Here is a 15349-nt window from a genome sequence, read left to right on the forward strand (position 1 = left end):
GAGGACTATCCCATTTCTCTCACCATGGCAGCTTGGGGCCAGATAACAAGGGCCTGTCTATAGCTGCTGCAGCTCCAGCATGTCCCCCAGCTGGGGGAAGGGTGCATGTCCCCCAGCTGGGGCAGGTCTGGGTTCGTCTGCCCCCTGTGCTCCCCAGCCAGAATGAGGAATGCAGCAAACTGTGCACTTTCCTTTACTTCCCAATAACGGGAACAGCCAGCAATATCCCTGTACAAATGGGGGGAGGGGAAAGGAGGAGCTTCAGCTCCACCCCCACCCACCCTAAAGGGTGTCTGGGGAGGTGGGAGGCTCAAGGCTGGTGCAGTTCCAGAAGGTGGAAGTGCCCCCAGCCAACCCCTTTCATGTGCTTGGTAATTCTGTCTCCTTTCTGCATGGTAGGTGAAAAGCAATTCAATTTCAAGCACATCCCATTTTCCTGGCACAACCAAACCCTTACCTAGCTTTAAAGTTATAATAAAAGGAAGTGGTATACTGAATGTGGTGTTCTTAATTCTTACCATTTAGGAGGCGTTCTTGAACAGACAGGCAAACTCTCTCAAATATATAGTAGACTAGTATTGTTTTCTACTATTTTTCATTACAAACATACAGAATTTCAGCTACATTATGGTGTGACGGTGCGTCGGGGGCCTCCAACCCTGCACCCCCGTCCGCAGCCAAATGTGACTCTCAGCCAACCAGTAGAGTAGAATGTTTATTGGCTCTCATAGACAAGGCATAGCTTAGGGTTTATGTTACCACAGGAGACAGGGCAACCAGCCTTATTTCTCTCAGGGGAAAGGGGCTCACAGGCCCCTGAAGCCCCGTCCTGGACTTAGTCTGCTCTCCTCATGCTTCCCCCAGCCAAGACTGACCCAGCTCCTAGGCCTGTGGTCCCCAACCTTTTGGGGCTGCTGGACGCCTGGGGGCGGGGCCACTCACGTGCCCGGCACCCGCGGGCGGGGCCGTGCACACGCCCTGGGGCGGGGCCACCCATACACCGTGTGCCCAGTGCTGGTGCCACCTATGTGCCACACTCCCGGGGCCGACGCCACTCCTGTGCCCACGCCCGGGAGTGGGGCTGCCCAAACACCACGCGCCCGGGGCTGGCGCCACTCCTGTGCCGCGCGCCCAGGGGCAGGGCCGCCCATACACCTTGCTCCCAGGGCCGGAATAGCCCATGCGCTGCATGCCCGGGGCCAGGGCCAGCGCCGCTCCTGTGCTGTGTGCCCAGGGGTGGGGCCGCCCATACGCTACGCGCCCGGGGGCGGGGCTGGCCCAGATCAATCAACAGGCACACAGAAATGGCCCGGCGGGCACCATAGTGCCCGCGGGCACCACGTTGGGGACCACTAGTCCCCCCTCTCCGCCAGGTAGCCATCCCTGCATATCTTCCTTTGTCTCTCTCTGGGAGCAGCCTTATCATTTGCTTAGGCTGGGATGAGGTGTCTGGGCCAATACACCTGTGGAGTGAATCATCTGGAATCAAACAACACAGCCAGGATGTTAAACCAGGGTTACAAGACAGGCAGCACCCCTACTACATCACATATGGATTAAACAGATTTTGTGGGCTAACCTGGGAACCTAACCACCATTTATAACATTATTACTATGGGAAAATGTGTTCTGAGTTCCAGACAACTGACTTGCAAATGAACTTTTAAAACATAACCCATTTGTAAGTTGGGGACTTCCTTAAGATACATGTCCATGTTTCATTTTAAGGAAGAAAAAGAAGTAAGATCTCTTTTGAACTGTGAGATAGAATGTTCTGTACTGTCTAGTATACTTCTGCTCAAGGTCTGGTATCTCATGAACTGTGATTTTGCATATACAGCAGCCATAAAATTTGTGGGCACACCCATTGTGAACACAAGATTCCTGTTTGTATTAAGGATGTTAAGAAAAAGTTAACTAGTTGAGCAGTCAATGGAATTTCCATTAGCTACTCGACTAGTGGATAGGTACGTCTGCATTCCTCCTTTGAAATCTACAAGAGCCCCAGCAATTGCCCTTGTAGATTTCAAAGGAGGAATGTAGAACTCGATGTGCAGCCTGGGGCTGGCAGGAAGTCTCCCTGACTCCAGGCTGCACTGGGGAGCCAGCATTGAAATGTACAAGAGTCCCCAGCAGCGGCTCTTGTGTATTTCAAAGCATCAGCACACCATGGAGTCCGGGGTTACCAGGGGACTCTCAGTCCCCCCAGGCTCCATGCTGCGTTGCCGATTTGAAATGCCATGCAGAACTGGGATCCCAGGCTCCAGGGGACATTTCAGAGGAACCCGGGATCAGCTGGGGAGTCCCCAGCTGACCCCGGGCTCTATACACAGCAGTGCCGCAGAGCTGATCCTGGCTGGGCTCAGCTGTGCAGCGCTGCTGCTTTGAAGTACCCCTTCTTTCGCCCCCTTTACTGCACCTATCTGATAGAGGCAGCAGGGGGAGAGGGAGAATGACTAGTTGACTAGTCATATCCCTAGTTTATATAGAAAATGTCTATTTTCATATATGCAACACCAGTCAACTATAATGTCCAAAGAGGCCTTCATTTTCAACGCTACCTAGTTGCATGTACAATACACAATATTGAGTGCATGTATTTTGCTGGTGCTATTAAAAAGTAGCTCGCTTAGGAAATGTAGCCTAATAGTTCTGCCTTTGCAAAGTGATGTATAATTCCTTATCTTTTTAAAGATCTTTTCTATTTTTAACTACAACATTCCTGTAGCTGGACAAACAAGGACTGTAAGTTCAGTAAAAAGAAAGGTGTTGTACTGGGCTGAGTGTGCAGCAATCCTGCGACTACTTAGTTAATAGCTAAACATTTACGAATATTCAAGGGTAATCAGTGCCCAGTGGTTTATTTAGTCTTGCCCCCTGAAACACCATTTTTAAATCTCAACCTAAAATCTCTCTTCTCATTACCTTCTGACAGTCTCTCTCTATAGAGCATTTGAGATACTGACTTGGAAGCAAACCCTGTAAACAAATTGGATTGTGTTGTTTAAGTCATGCATCTTACAGCTAAGCATGAGGTCAGCGCTGATTCTGGCCTCTACAAAACAGGTTTCATAAGTACATAATTATTTTTATTGACCAGACCTGCTAGCAACAGGAAACACAAATGAGACACTGTAATATTGTGATGTAAGTACAGCAAGTGGGTACTTCTAGGTCATTCTGTTGAGTCAGGACTCTGTAAAAGATATCTTAAGAGGTAGCCTCAGTCCTCCCACACACGGTCAAGCTTCTGTAGATAACAGATATAGCAGAAATACAGTGATTCAAATTATGTAATTGGTTAATATAGATCATGATCTCTAAAAGGGCTCCATACTTATTTTGCTTAAAATTAGAAAACATGATTGAGACAGCAGAGAAGCAGAATTTCCAAGCATTTCCTCTCCCCCAAAAAGGCTCCCATTCACCACTTTTTCCCTAACCTTTCTCATTCTCTTTTCCTGTACATAGTCACAAGTAACTGGGCTTCATGTTTTGGTTATATCCTTTTTCCCCCTCCCAGCTTGGATTTCCACTTGCAAAGTCTATGCCTATATTCTAGGTATCATTTGATTACCCGAATGAGCCAGCTTTCCATTCACAGAGTTTTGTTTAGCATGCTTTAAGAACTATTAAATAACTACTTTCCTCCTAATTCATTTAGAGATAGCTAGATCTCTAATTTATCAGCCCTACTTCTGGAAGTGGAGGAGGCAGAGGAGTTATTTTAATGCTAGTGAAACATGCCAAGTTGTCAGTCCAGCAGAATTAAGTCCTCTATCCCAAGAATGGGACAGCGTGGGCAGCAAACTACCTCTCAATGAACCTCAATTCTAAACCTGCAGGGAACACCTTTAGAAGCATGTGTGTGTTTCATTCCCCCATAGATTTTCCTTGCTCATGTGCCTATTCAGTTCATCTCATTCAGATTCTAAACTCTTTAGGACAGAGGACACGTCTGGCCTTTTTCTAATCCCTGTACAAACACCAGGCAAAGTTAAGGTGCTACGTAAGGGATCAGTTGTCTCTCTGGCACAAACATGTGCCGAGGTGATGTAGATATATATATTGCTCCCAAACACAGCATACCCAATGCTGCACTCCTTTATGGATGCTGCATGCTGCCCATTATATGCCAGTTCTCCTCTCAGATGGGAGGTGGCATGGAAGGAGCTGCAATTTTGATCCTCAACAGTTCATCTGTTCCAAATACTTATTTCCAAGCCTAAACCGTAACTATGTATTCTGTAGGAGAGGGAACAGAGCAAGAATGAGGACTGGATAATCCAGCAGCAGCAGCCAGCGTTGCCTAGTTAATGATAGAATGGAATGGAACTTGAGACCCCAGTTCTAATCCTGGCTCTGCCTGGATGACTTTTGCCAACTCACATAATCTCTCTGTCTCAGTTTTCCCATCCCTAAATTGGGAACAACAACGCTTACTTCATTTTAGAATCATAGAACACTAGAACTGGAAGGGACCTTGAGAGGTCATCAAATCCAGTACCCTGCCCTCATGGCAGGACCCAGTATCATCCAGACCATCCCTGATTGATGTCTATCCAACCTGCTCTTAAATATCTCCAGAGATGGAAATTCTACAACCTACCTAGATAACTTACTCCAGTGTGTAACCACCCCAACAGTTAGGAAGTTTTCCCTAATGTCCAACCTAAACCTCTCTTGCTGCAGTGTAAGCCTATTGCTTCTTGTATTGAACCAAGATAGGATAGGACAAGATGTCATCTCACCCACCATTTTGCATGGTCATAAATGGCTACACAAGATAAAAAGCAACAGGAAAAAGATGCCCAAGTGCTCTTATTTCAATCAAACCTTCCTCAAGTCCTTTGTGAGAAAGCATTTTAGAAGTGAGAGTCTATTTAAAGACAATGTTGCTTTGGCCAATGAAGCTTCTGTTACCTCAGACAAACTAGAATCTCTGCAGTCTGTTAAAGGTTAGCAGCTCTGTTAGTCAGTTTCAGTGACTCATTCAGAGGCATTTCCCATATCCTTCACACCTTGTTCTGTATCAGCATGAAAGAAATAGCTGCCTCTGCTTCAGCTTTTGTTTCACTGTCTCCCTCACTCCTTGTCTGTATGAGAGACCGTCTCCTTCTTGAAGATGTCTTACAATACAGGCTAAAATTCCACCAGACTTTATGATCAGGTTTCCCCATGACGAGCTGTCAGTATTTAAGAGTTTACACCTGTTTAGTTCAGTCCAACTGTCAAAAGGCCCAACAGCATTTAACATTCCCCTGCAACACACTCTCTCCTCCCCCCCCCCCCCCCCCCCGCACACACACCACAGTAAAACACAGAGGATAAGGAAGGGCTGGGCAAGATGATGCCCGGAGGCAGGGCCAGCCCAAGCCATTTTGGTGCCCCAGGCTCCAGGCTCGTGGTGCCGCCCCCAGGCGCATGGCACATGCGCGGGCCCACCCCCGGGACATGCGGCCCCGCCTTCAGGCACACAGTGCATGCGTGGGCCCGCTCCCGGGATGCATGGGCGGACACACAGCGCATGCGCTGCCCAGTCGGCCCGGCCACTGCCGCTGGCGCGCAGCCCATGGTGGGCTACACCTGGAAGTGCAGGGCCCTGCAGCTGCAGGGGGAAGGGCGCTGCTGGCTGGTGCTGCAGTGGTTAACACAGCCCCCGCCCCAAGCGGCCGCTGCAGCCCGCTGGGAGCCCTCTGTAGGTTGGCGCCCTGGGCAGCTGCCAGGCTAGCCCATCCCTTAGTCCAGCCCTGCCTGGAGACCAAATCTGGCCAACCTAACATTTTGATCCGGCCCATGGACTGCATCTGGCTGCTTTCTGTTTATATCCTGCTGCCCAGGCCATTGAATTTCCAGACAGTGGCTAGGCAGCAGAATCTTTTTAAATGGCTCACAGTCATGGCAATACCCCTGCAGGGGCTGGAGCCACGAACCTTTAAAATAGCCCCAGCAATACCAGGCGGCTGACAGGCAACACAGCAGTGGCAGAGCCATGAGCCGTCTGCTGTGTTTTTAATTCAAAACCTCCGGCTCACACAACTCTGAGGGGAGACTAATCCCCAGACCTGCCCCTTCTGCCACAGGCCCCACCTCTTCTTGGGGTAGAGCTGGCCCATGACCATGTGCCAAAATTCACTAAGTGCCACCCCCCTGCAACAATTATTGTCCATCTCTGGGATAAGTCATACATCTCTTGTCAGCTGTACTCTCACTCCCCACCCCTTCCCTCCTGTTGGTGGCAGCCATTTTAATGAAAAGTAACAGCCTTATATCAGAGACTGTAGGATCACGCCATTCAAATTTAAAAAGGAAATATTTTGCTTCAGTGTTAAAGGGCCATACTGGGGGGGAAAAGGTAAGGTGCCACGTCCCAGTAACAATTCTGACAGCCATTGTCTCCACTCAGGTATGCTCTGTGGAGTACAAAGGGAAGATAACTGCTGGGGCTTCCTTAGGAGAGGTATAGCACATATTCCCCCTAGGTCCTCAGGGCAAAGGAAGCAAAACTATGGCAGTTTCCCCCTCTGCCTCTTTTGGAGGGGACAGTGCTGTTTTTCGTGCAGTGTCACAAAATCTTGTGCCCCAGGGCAATGCAAGAACCGTATTGTCACCAGTCCCTAAGCAGAGACATAAATGAAGAGGAAGGGATGCAATTCCTTTTCTCCCCTTGCAAACTGACGGAACACCAGACACAATCCAGTCCCAATGTTATTGAAGGGATCATTATAAAAACTAATATGAAAGCAGACAGATGTTTTGATGGTTTTTTTCTACTAGGCTCTCCCTTTGGTATTATCTCTACTATTATTTTAAAGCAAACTGGTTGTCAGCAGAAGTGGCTCAGGAACGTGAATCAAAATAGCACTGTTTTCAAATTGCATAACACTGAATAATCAATGTTTATTTATTGGCACTTAGTTACTAAGGTTATAGGCTCATTAGCAAGGCCACAATTCCATAGATGGGAATACTTCTTCCCTTTCAAAATGTTTGGCTAAGCAAAGTGACGGCAGTGTTTCTTTCACATGGAGGGTAATACATGCAAGAAATGCTTCCAAACATGATTGATTAGTTTCTGCTATTTAAGAATGCTACAATGACAAATGAATAATGCCTTATGGCCAAAATTTTCAACAGTGGCCAGAGCTAGTGGCTCTCTCAACATCTGGATGAGACTGCTTAGACCTGATTTTTGATGTGCTCTGTTTATGAGGTCTTCAGTCGGAGTTCCGGTGCTAAACACTTTTGAAAGTCAGGTCTTGATTTGGGCAACCTAAGAAATGAGCTACACAAAATCTGTAGCCACTTGTGAAAGTATGGATTTTAAATAATATGAAAAACACAGCTTAAATAAATGCATACACTTGCAACCAGTGGCCTTCATCATGTTAAAATTTCCACAGCAGCTGAGTTGCATAACCCTATTTATGTCATTCAAACTCCTGATATATTTTCCAAGAATATAAGTAATATGGTATCACTGGGATGTTCAGAAAACTATGAGATGGATCTGACACTCATATTGGAGCTTAAAAAAACAAACAAACTACAGCAATTTGATAATCAGACTGAGCTCTTGAATAAAACACCCTACACCAAGTGCTACCAAATCTTTATTGACTTACTCACATAAATAGGTTCCCTGAGAACAATGGGACTACTCAACGGAGTAAGAGACAGAATTTGGTGTTCTCTGAATTAGGACTGTTAATTTCAATTAATTGACTAACTGAATAGTCGATGCAATTTGCATTGATTACTTGATTAGTTGATAGGGCATCTTTGTCTTTCAAGTGTAGCAACAGCCCTAGGGCTCTCTACGGCGTTTCAAAGTGGCAGTGCTGCATGGAGCCCAGGGTCAGCTGGGGACTCTCCCACTGACTCAGGCTCCATGTGGCGCTGCTGCTTTGAAATACGGTGGGGAGCCCAGCATCAGGCTGCATGCAGCATTTCAAAGTGGCAGTTCTGCACAGAGCCCAGGGTTAGTGGGGGAATCTCCAGCTGATCCCGGCCTCCAAGTGGCGCTGGCGCTTTGAAACGCCATGTTCAGCCTAGGGATATCCCAGCTGGTCCCACGCTGCATCCAGCGCTTCAAAGCAGCAGCGCTGTGTGGAGCCCGGGGTATGGCCCCAGGCTTCATGTGGTATTGCTACTTTGAAGTACTTTGGAGTACCCGCTTTTCTTTCCCCCTCCCTCCTCCGCCATCCCTTGCTGACTCTTTCTAATAGAGGCAGCAAGGAGAGAGGGGAGGGACTAGTCACCTAGCATTGCTTAAGGATAGTTGTATAGTCTTTCACAACCCTAATACACATTATTCTGTAGCCTTGATCTCCACTATCCCTGATCATCCCTTTCTATGCTTTGCTGGGGTGAAAAAGCAAAATATTCTCATCCAAATAGTAATGACACACCTCCCATGTTAGGTGTTAGGATCATATGTATGTTCATCACATGCTTGTGTTCAAAAGAGCCAGGGAGCAATTCTAACAGTTTAACAACAGCATTAAGTACACACAACCATCTTATTCTCCACTCAAATAGAAAACTATGATTATTCCACATTCTGCATTCTTTAGATGCCTGAATTCTAGTTCTCTTGGTTTTCATGGACCGTGCTTGGTATATACATTAGGGATGTCAATGTGTAGTAGATTACACGATAAATTGGGCTTATCAATTAATCCTACTGAACACCTGTACTCCCTCCTTGCTGCCTCGGATACAGAAGCCGTGGTGGGGGGAGGGGGAAGTCAGGTGGAAGCTGGTAAACATGGAAAGTGGCTTTCAAACTGGCTTCCTGCGCATATTGGCTCTGCGGAGCCACTTGCCCCCTTTGCTGCTGCCTCTTTATCAGAGGCAGCGGGGGAGGCAGGAGCCAGTGTTCACAGCTCCTGCCTGTCCCCCCACCCACATGTAAACATGTAACTGCTAAAATTTCTTGCAGTTACCCATTTACCCAAATACCTGATCTTGAACATCCCTAGTATATATCACCATTGTCTAGATCAGTGGTTCTTAATGTGGACCATACGGCTCCCCAGAGGGCCTCGCCTTACTTCTAGGGGGCCACATGGAAAGAAACAGAACATTAGGGGGCCACAGTAAGTTTCTAAGGGGGCCACCCAAACTTAACTGCCAGGTGTATGATGAATGAGGCTCAGGAGGGGGCCATGAGCAAAAAAGGTTGAGAAACACTGGTCTAGATTATGAGATGATCTTGAACAACAATTTATCTTTATACTTGCCTGTGAACTGCCTTACACACTTCTGGCACTCTAGGGCTATTTTACATTGGCGTGATCTTGCACAAATACTCTTTAACGCAAGAGTTTTTGCATTAAAAGTATTTGCGCAAGAGAGCGTCTACACTGGCATGTGCCTTTGTGCAAGAGATGTGCTTTTGCACAAGAGCATCCATGCCAGTGTAGACGTTCTCTTGCGCAAGAAAGCTCAGATGGCCATTTTAGCCATCAGGCTTTCTTGCACAAGTAATTCATGTTACCTGTCTACACTGGCCTCTTGCACAAGAACAGTTGAGCAAGAGGGCTTATTCCTGAGCGGGAGCACCATAGTTCTTGCGCAAGAAGCACTGATTTCACACATTAGAACGTAAGTGTTCTTGCACAAGAACTCCCCGCCAGTGTAGACAGGCGGCATGTTTTTGGCACAAAAGATCCCAGCACTCCACCCCTCTTCTGAAGGCCCCATCCCCACTCCACCTCCACCCTCACCCCACCTCTACCCTCTTCTCCCCCCAGCGGCTCCTGCACACCATGGAACAGCAGATCATGGTGGGAATTGATCACGGGGTGGGGAGGGGCACCTGCAAGAAGGAGATGCTGTGGGGACAGGAGAGGAGTTGGTAGCAGGGCTGCTAGTGGGTGATAAACACCCATCATTTCCCATAGGTGCTACAGTCCCAGCGCACCCACATAGTAAGTCTATGCTAGAGCAGTCAGTGGAAGGTAATTTAAACACCAGAATAATGGCTGTACTTTGATCCTGTAATGTGATCCATGCACCATATGTCTGTGTGGAGCCTCTGTGCCTTCAATGGGATCTGGCTGGAGGCCTGAGGCCTGTGTTTGTCCATAAAGCACCTTATATTCTGCACCTTTAGCCCAGTTGTAACTCTAGGTTTTCCATTTTTGGGGATTGGGAGATTCCTTCCTTCTTTAACAATCCTATATTCTCTCCGAGAGATTTTCATGCATGGGGGAAAAGACAGCAGCAGCAACAAAAATAAAATCCCTATGGGGGGGAGAAAGGATGGTTTAAAATTGAAAACAACAGCTAAGGCAGAACACCCACTGAGCCAAGAAGAGGTAGAGGACAGAGTTCTTTACAGACAAATGCAACTCTCAATTTGGATCTTAATGTGTAGTTCCTATGGTAATAGGCATATTAAACATGCATTAGGTTGGCTAAACTATTTGGTTAAAACATATATTCAAAAATTAAATTCCCTTCCCTGTATTCATACAATTTAAAAAAAAACTAATTTATTTTTCGTTATATTTTACTATTTTTTAAAATTTAACTCTGCTCAAAAAGTGAGGCCAGACTGGTCAGCTTCATATTTTTTTTTTTTACAAACCAATTTATTTTTAAAATGGTAAATTTGCAGCCTTAATGCCTTACAACATTTCTGGAAATTTAATGCTGGATTCTTAATTGCTGAACAATAGGCTCTTAATTGCCCTGTGTTCTTAAACTACAGTGGAATACACAGAGGTATTTTCCTATTTTCAAAATAGGAAGAAAATAAGCAGAAAAGGTAAGAAGAGAAAATGAAGTAGCTACTTTTTAGGCTATGCCTACACTGGCAACTGAAGGACAAAACTTCCATGGTTCAGAGGTGTTAAAATGACACTGCATCCATGAAAGACAAAAGTTTTGCAGATAAAAGGAACCAGTGTCAACAGTGTTGTGTGGGCAATGGTTGATACTTACTAGTTACAGTTAACTGGTGGGGGCTGGAGAAGCAGTGAGCAACCTTCAGCCCTCTAGGGTTCCACCTGCATATAAACTATGCTTATATTGAGTACTCCTCCACTTCCTACTGTTTCCCAGCACTTTCAGAAGACCACAGATCTGCTGATTCATGCTCCCTCCATTCCCTCTCAAAGCTGGAATGCCACAAATCAGCTGTTCAAGCTCTGGGAGGGAAGAAGAGCAGGGCCAGAGTGCCAATCAGATGACTTGTGGAAGTTTGAAAGTGCTGGGAAGGAAGGGGAGGAGTAGGCACTTCAGGGCTCCAGTGAGCAAGAGGCACATGGGGGAAGATGGGCAGCCAGGCAGTTCACAGGGTGCAGGTAGAATCCCAGTAGGCATGGGCTGCTGCGACCCACTGAGATGAAGGAGGGCCCCTCCTGTGGCCCACCCAGTATTCTTGGTTGCTCATCGCTGTCTTACATCCTTATCCCAAGTTACAGTGTAAGTGACTAGTTGACTATCCGATAAGCATAAGCTTATCAGATATTTGAGTAGTGACTTGACTAGTCGCTTCCCCACCCTTGCTGTCTATCGGAGGCAGCAATGGGGGAAGAGCAGGAGCTGCTGGGGAAGCTGGCTTAAAAGCCAATTCTCCCCAGCACCTTCTCCACAGGGGGCAAGAGAAGCAGAGGAACAGGAGGGTGGGGGAAGGGGACTGGATGCTGCGTCTCTACCTTTTAAATGTATTAAGAGCAGGTAGGCTCCTAATACACTTAAAAAGCAGAAGCACAGTGCAGGGGACTTTAGCCTTTAAAATGCATTAAGAGGCGGCTCGGAATATATTTAAAAAGGCAGACCTGCAGCAGGGTTAGCTTCAGGGCTGGGAGCTGGCTCTGAAGTTTCCCTCGCTTATTGACAGAAAACACATTGAGTAGTTGATTCAACGCAACATCCCTAACCCAGGATGGATGTTGGTGATGGTGAATGCAGATGCACCTTGAGAATGGTATGCCACCTCTCAATTTAAATAGAAAAGAGAAGAAAAATGGCTAATAAAACTGGGTTATTTAAATCTGATTTTATTAAGTCTCTGAGTTTAGTAATTTAAAATATAGAACTCACATTTTTAAAAAATACATTAGTCACAAGACCTAAGAATTAGACCCATATTCTGTTACTGATTCTGTCACACCCATGTGAGGTCAAGCATGTTCTTTAATGTCTCTGAGCCTTACCTTCCTCCCTTTGTAAATTAGAGGTGCCTTCACAAGCACATTTCAAACCTTTATTTATTAGTGTTTTTGGCATTCTTGGAGATTCCAGTGACAGGGTCAACCAAAGCACAAAGCAACATTAAAATGCCTGTAAATACTTTTTCTACATTCCACTTAAGTTTGAGACTGTAATAAAAGGTCAGCATTTCACACAGCTGACCATCTCCCAGTGCTTCACAAACAAGATTGAAGTCTCAGAAGATTTAGACAGGGTGGCATTATTAGCCCCATTTTACATATGGGTAAGCAGAGATGCACTAAGGTTAGTCTGATTTTTATAGAGCTAAGCATCTGCAGCTGCCTTTGACTTCAAGAGATGTCTGGGCACTCAACAACGCTGGGGCCAAGGTCAGATGTTACCGAAAGGAATAGAACCCAGGCATCTTGACTCACCACATCCTACTCTAGCCCCACAAACCACACTCCATTCCTCCTGCACGGTGCACTCTCTTACACTAACAAACAAGGAAAGGTAATATAGATTCCTTTCAACTTGTAGAGGGCACTGGCTCTCAGTTCTCAACCAAGCTCATTCCCTACCCTTTTTATTTTAGAGGGTATGGACCTGTGGGTTCTGGTTTTATTTTAGCAAGAGGATTACAACGTTCAGAGCTTTGTTCTTAGTCCTTTGAATTGCAAAGTGCTGATTTGGTGACCGGAATAAAACAAGCACCATGAGTTACTCGAATAGCTTCCTATCATCCCATCCAAAAATGCAAGCATGGGACGCTATGGGGTGGCAGACAATGTTGGGAAGGGTGGAGGGACAGCGTAATCAACCAGCAACAATCCCCATCACCCTAATGACGTTAGTGAGGCTTAATTACTGCTGCCACCCCCTTTAGTTAATTGAGGGGTGGAAGAGATCGCGCTTACCCCTCCGTAGTTCCCTGCAGATCCAGCTTACACAACCAACTCTCCAGCTCCAGCGTATCAATGTGCTGCTCTCATCTCCCCTTACACAACTCCGGCTGCCAGCGAGACGCCGCCCCCTTACCAGGGGCGGGCTGAAAGGGTGCCCTGTTGGGGCGAGGGAGGGAGGAGTCGGTCTGGAAAAGGGACTCGCAGAATTGTATCACTGCGACATGAAGGAAATAGGAACAGGAGCAAGCGCTGCCCAGCCTAGGCTGGCACAGTCTCGCCATTGCTGGAACAAATCCAACCTTACCCTCCTCCTACAGGCAGCTGGGCAAACTCAGCGGAGCCCTGCAATGCCTGGCCTAGGCGGGCACACGCTGCCATGGCTTGTGCAAGCCCCTTTCTTCAGGGCTGTACTGAGGCTGGTACAAGCGACCGAATCTGTGCATGCCCACCAGAGCCAGTGCTGCCAGTCCACGTGGGCACCGGAGCTAACCCAGCAGTGCTATCGCTGGGGTGTCACAGCCTAGGAAACTGCAAACCCAGTTCAGCCCAGCTGTGCCTTGCTCAGGCAGGCAAGTTCCGCCTGTTCCTAGAGGAGGCATGGCATAGATGGGACACAGCCTCTTAGTAGAACTAGATGGAAGACGTGACTACTGCCCACTACCCGCTATTTTACTGAGACCGCTTCACATCCACCATCAGCTGTCCCTTATGCGCCGCCGCCCCCTTCAGTCACCCCTCGCCAACCAGCCTTTCACATCATCGCTGCTGAGTTAACTCAGGTGTTGCTCCTAAACAATCTACACTTACAAGCCTCTTCTCACTTATGTCTATTGGTGCTGCCCACCCCTCCTGCTCGGAGCTGTAGGCTATTGCCCAGGTGCTGCTTTCACTGGGGTAGTAACCTACCCACTTTGCACTGAGGAGCCAGGCTAAATGTCAGCTGGCTATAAAAGCCTCAAACACCAATCATTCGCTTTTTGTTAACCCCGTTGGACAGCAAATCTGGAGTAGGTAACAGCAGCAGGAGTAATGTACTTTGAGTTCCTCTAGGGGGCTTAGAAATAGGATTGCAATTTTAGTTTTCCGAAGGACTGTATTTTAAAAAAACATTCAGGAGGCACCAGGGGCCATTTTAATATTCAAAGGAGCATGATAAGCTGGCCTTCTTTACTACTTATCCTTATCTTTTCTTAGCAGAGAGTAGTTTGGGCTTCCCTTATCTCTTCTGACAGCTGAGCTCCAAATTTGTTCTTCTGGAGCAGTGTTTTCTAAGCCACTTAAATCAGGCAAAACTCCTTTTGTATGAAGGAGTTCTGGTCTAAACCATTTCTGTAGTGATGGAAATATGTTGGTTAGGGTGTTTTTTATTTTCAAATAAAAGAAATAGTTAGAACAGTATCCCCCCCCCCCCCCCAGTGGAAATGTAGTTCTGGCAGTAGGTAGGTGCCATTTCTATACCAAAATAAGCTATGCTTATATTGAGTACCACTTGCACCAGTATAATAATGTGCTAAAGGGGATTGTATAACTAACTATGCATAGATACATTCAAGTGCCTCCAGCTCTGATCCATTGTCTGTGACAGAGCAGAGGAACAGTTGCTAAGAGGCCAGATTATCTCTAGTTTATTCTAGCCCTCCTGCACTTTTAATTGTTTTCTATCTCATTGGTTTATCACTTTTCTTGTTCTTCTGGCTTGCTTTCTTTTCTCCTCCCACACGATTTTTCCTTTTCTCCAAGTCCTGTGAGTGCTGCAAGTCCCTGCAAGCCTACGGTGTGTTAACTCTCTGGAAGCAACCTCTTTATTCTGTGATATTCTCTGTCTGCAACAACAGAGTAGTATTGTGAAAAGCTGTCATCACTATGGAAATGCTTAGGATTTGTGTGCCACCTGATATCCATGAGGCACTGCAGTTTAGATTACAGCCAGGGGAGGCCTCTCAATGAAGAAAACTTGTCCTCATGTCCTAGAGATGTCAACAAGATGTCAAGCACAGGCAGCATTAAACTAAATAAAACACCACACCAGAAACAGAAGTTACAACTGAAATGTATAACAAGAATTTGGAAGTCAGCTATATAAGGAAAGTGGCTCTGTAAGAAGGGTTTAAAATATTTGTTTCAATTAGGAAACATCTAGGTGGCAATTGCATTGTAGATCTTTGTCACACAAATGTATTATGCAATAAGTAGTGGCAAGGGAGGATGCTTGGAAATATCTGGATTAGTAGTCATCTTACTTCAGAAAAATAAATCTTATAGCAACCTCTGACTCA

General features: G+C 46.5%; 1 protein-coding gene across 3 annotated transcripts in view; it reads right to left on the minus strand.

Moving 5' to 3' along the window:
• Positions 1-15349, minus strand: part of BLVRA (biliverdin reductase A) — a 58325-nt gene that overhangs the window by 29242 nt on the left and 13734 nt on the right. Inside the window, exon 1 of one of the 3 annotated variants that reach the window (XM_006124109.4) lies at positions 13086-13220. The exons of 1 other annotated variant lie outside the window; for it this stretch is intronic. The gene's annotated coding sequence lies outside the window, so the exon portion shown is untranslated. Of the gene's footprint in view, positions 1-13085; positions 13221-15349 lie in introns of those variants that run through there. One more of the 3 variants, XM_006124108.4, reaches the window with a different exon arrangement.

Source organism: Pelodiscus sinensis, chromosome 2 (assembly GCF_052426305.1).
Source record: "Pelodiscus sinensis isolate ZL-2025 chromosome 2, ASM5242630v1, whole genome shotgun sequence".
Classification (NCBI taxonomy): domain Eukaryota; kingdom Metazoa; phylum Chordata; order Testudines; family Trionychidae; genus Pelodiscus; species Pelodiscus sinensis.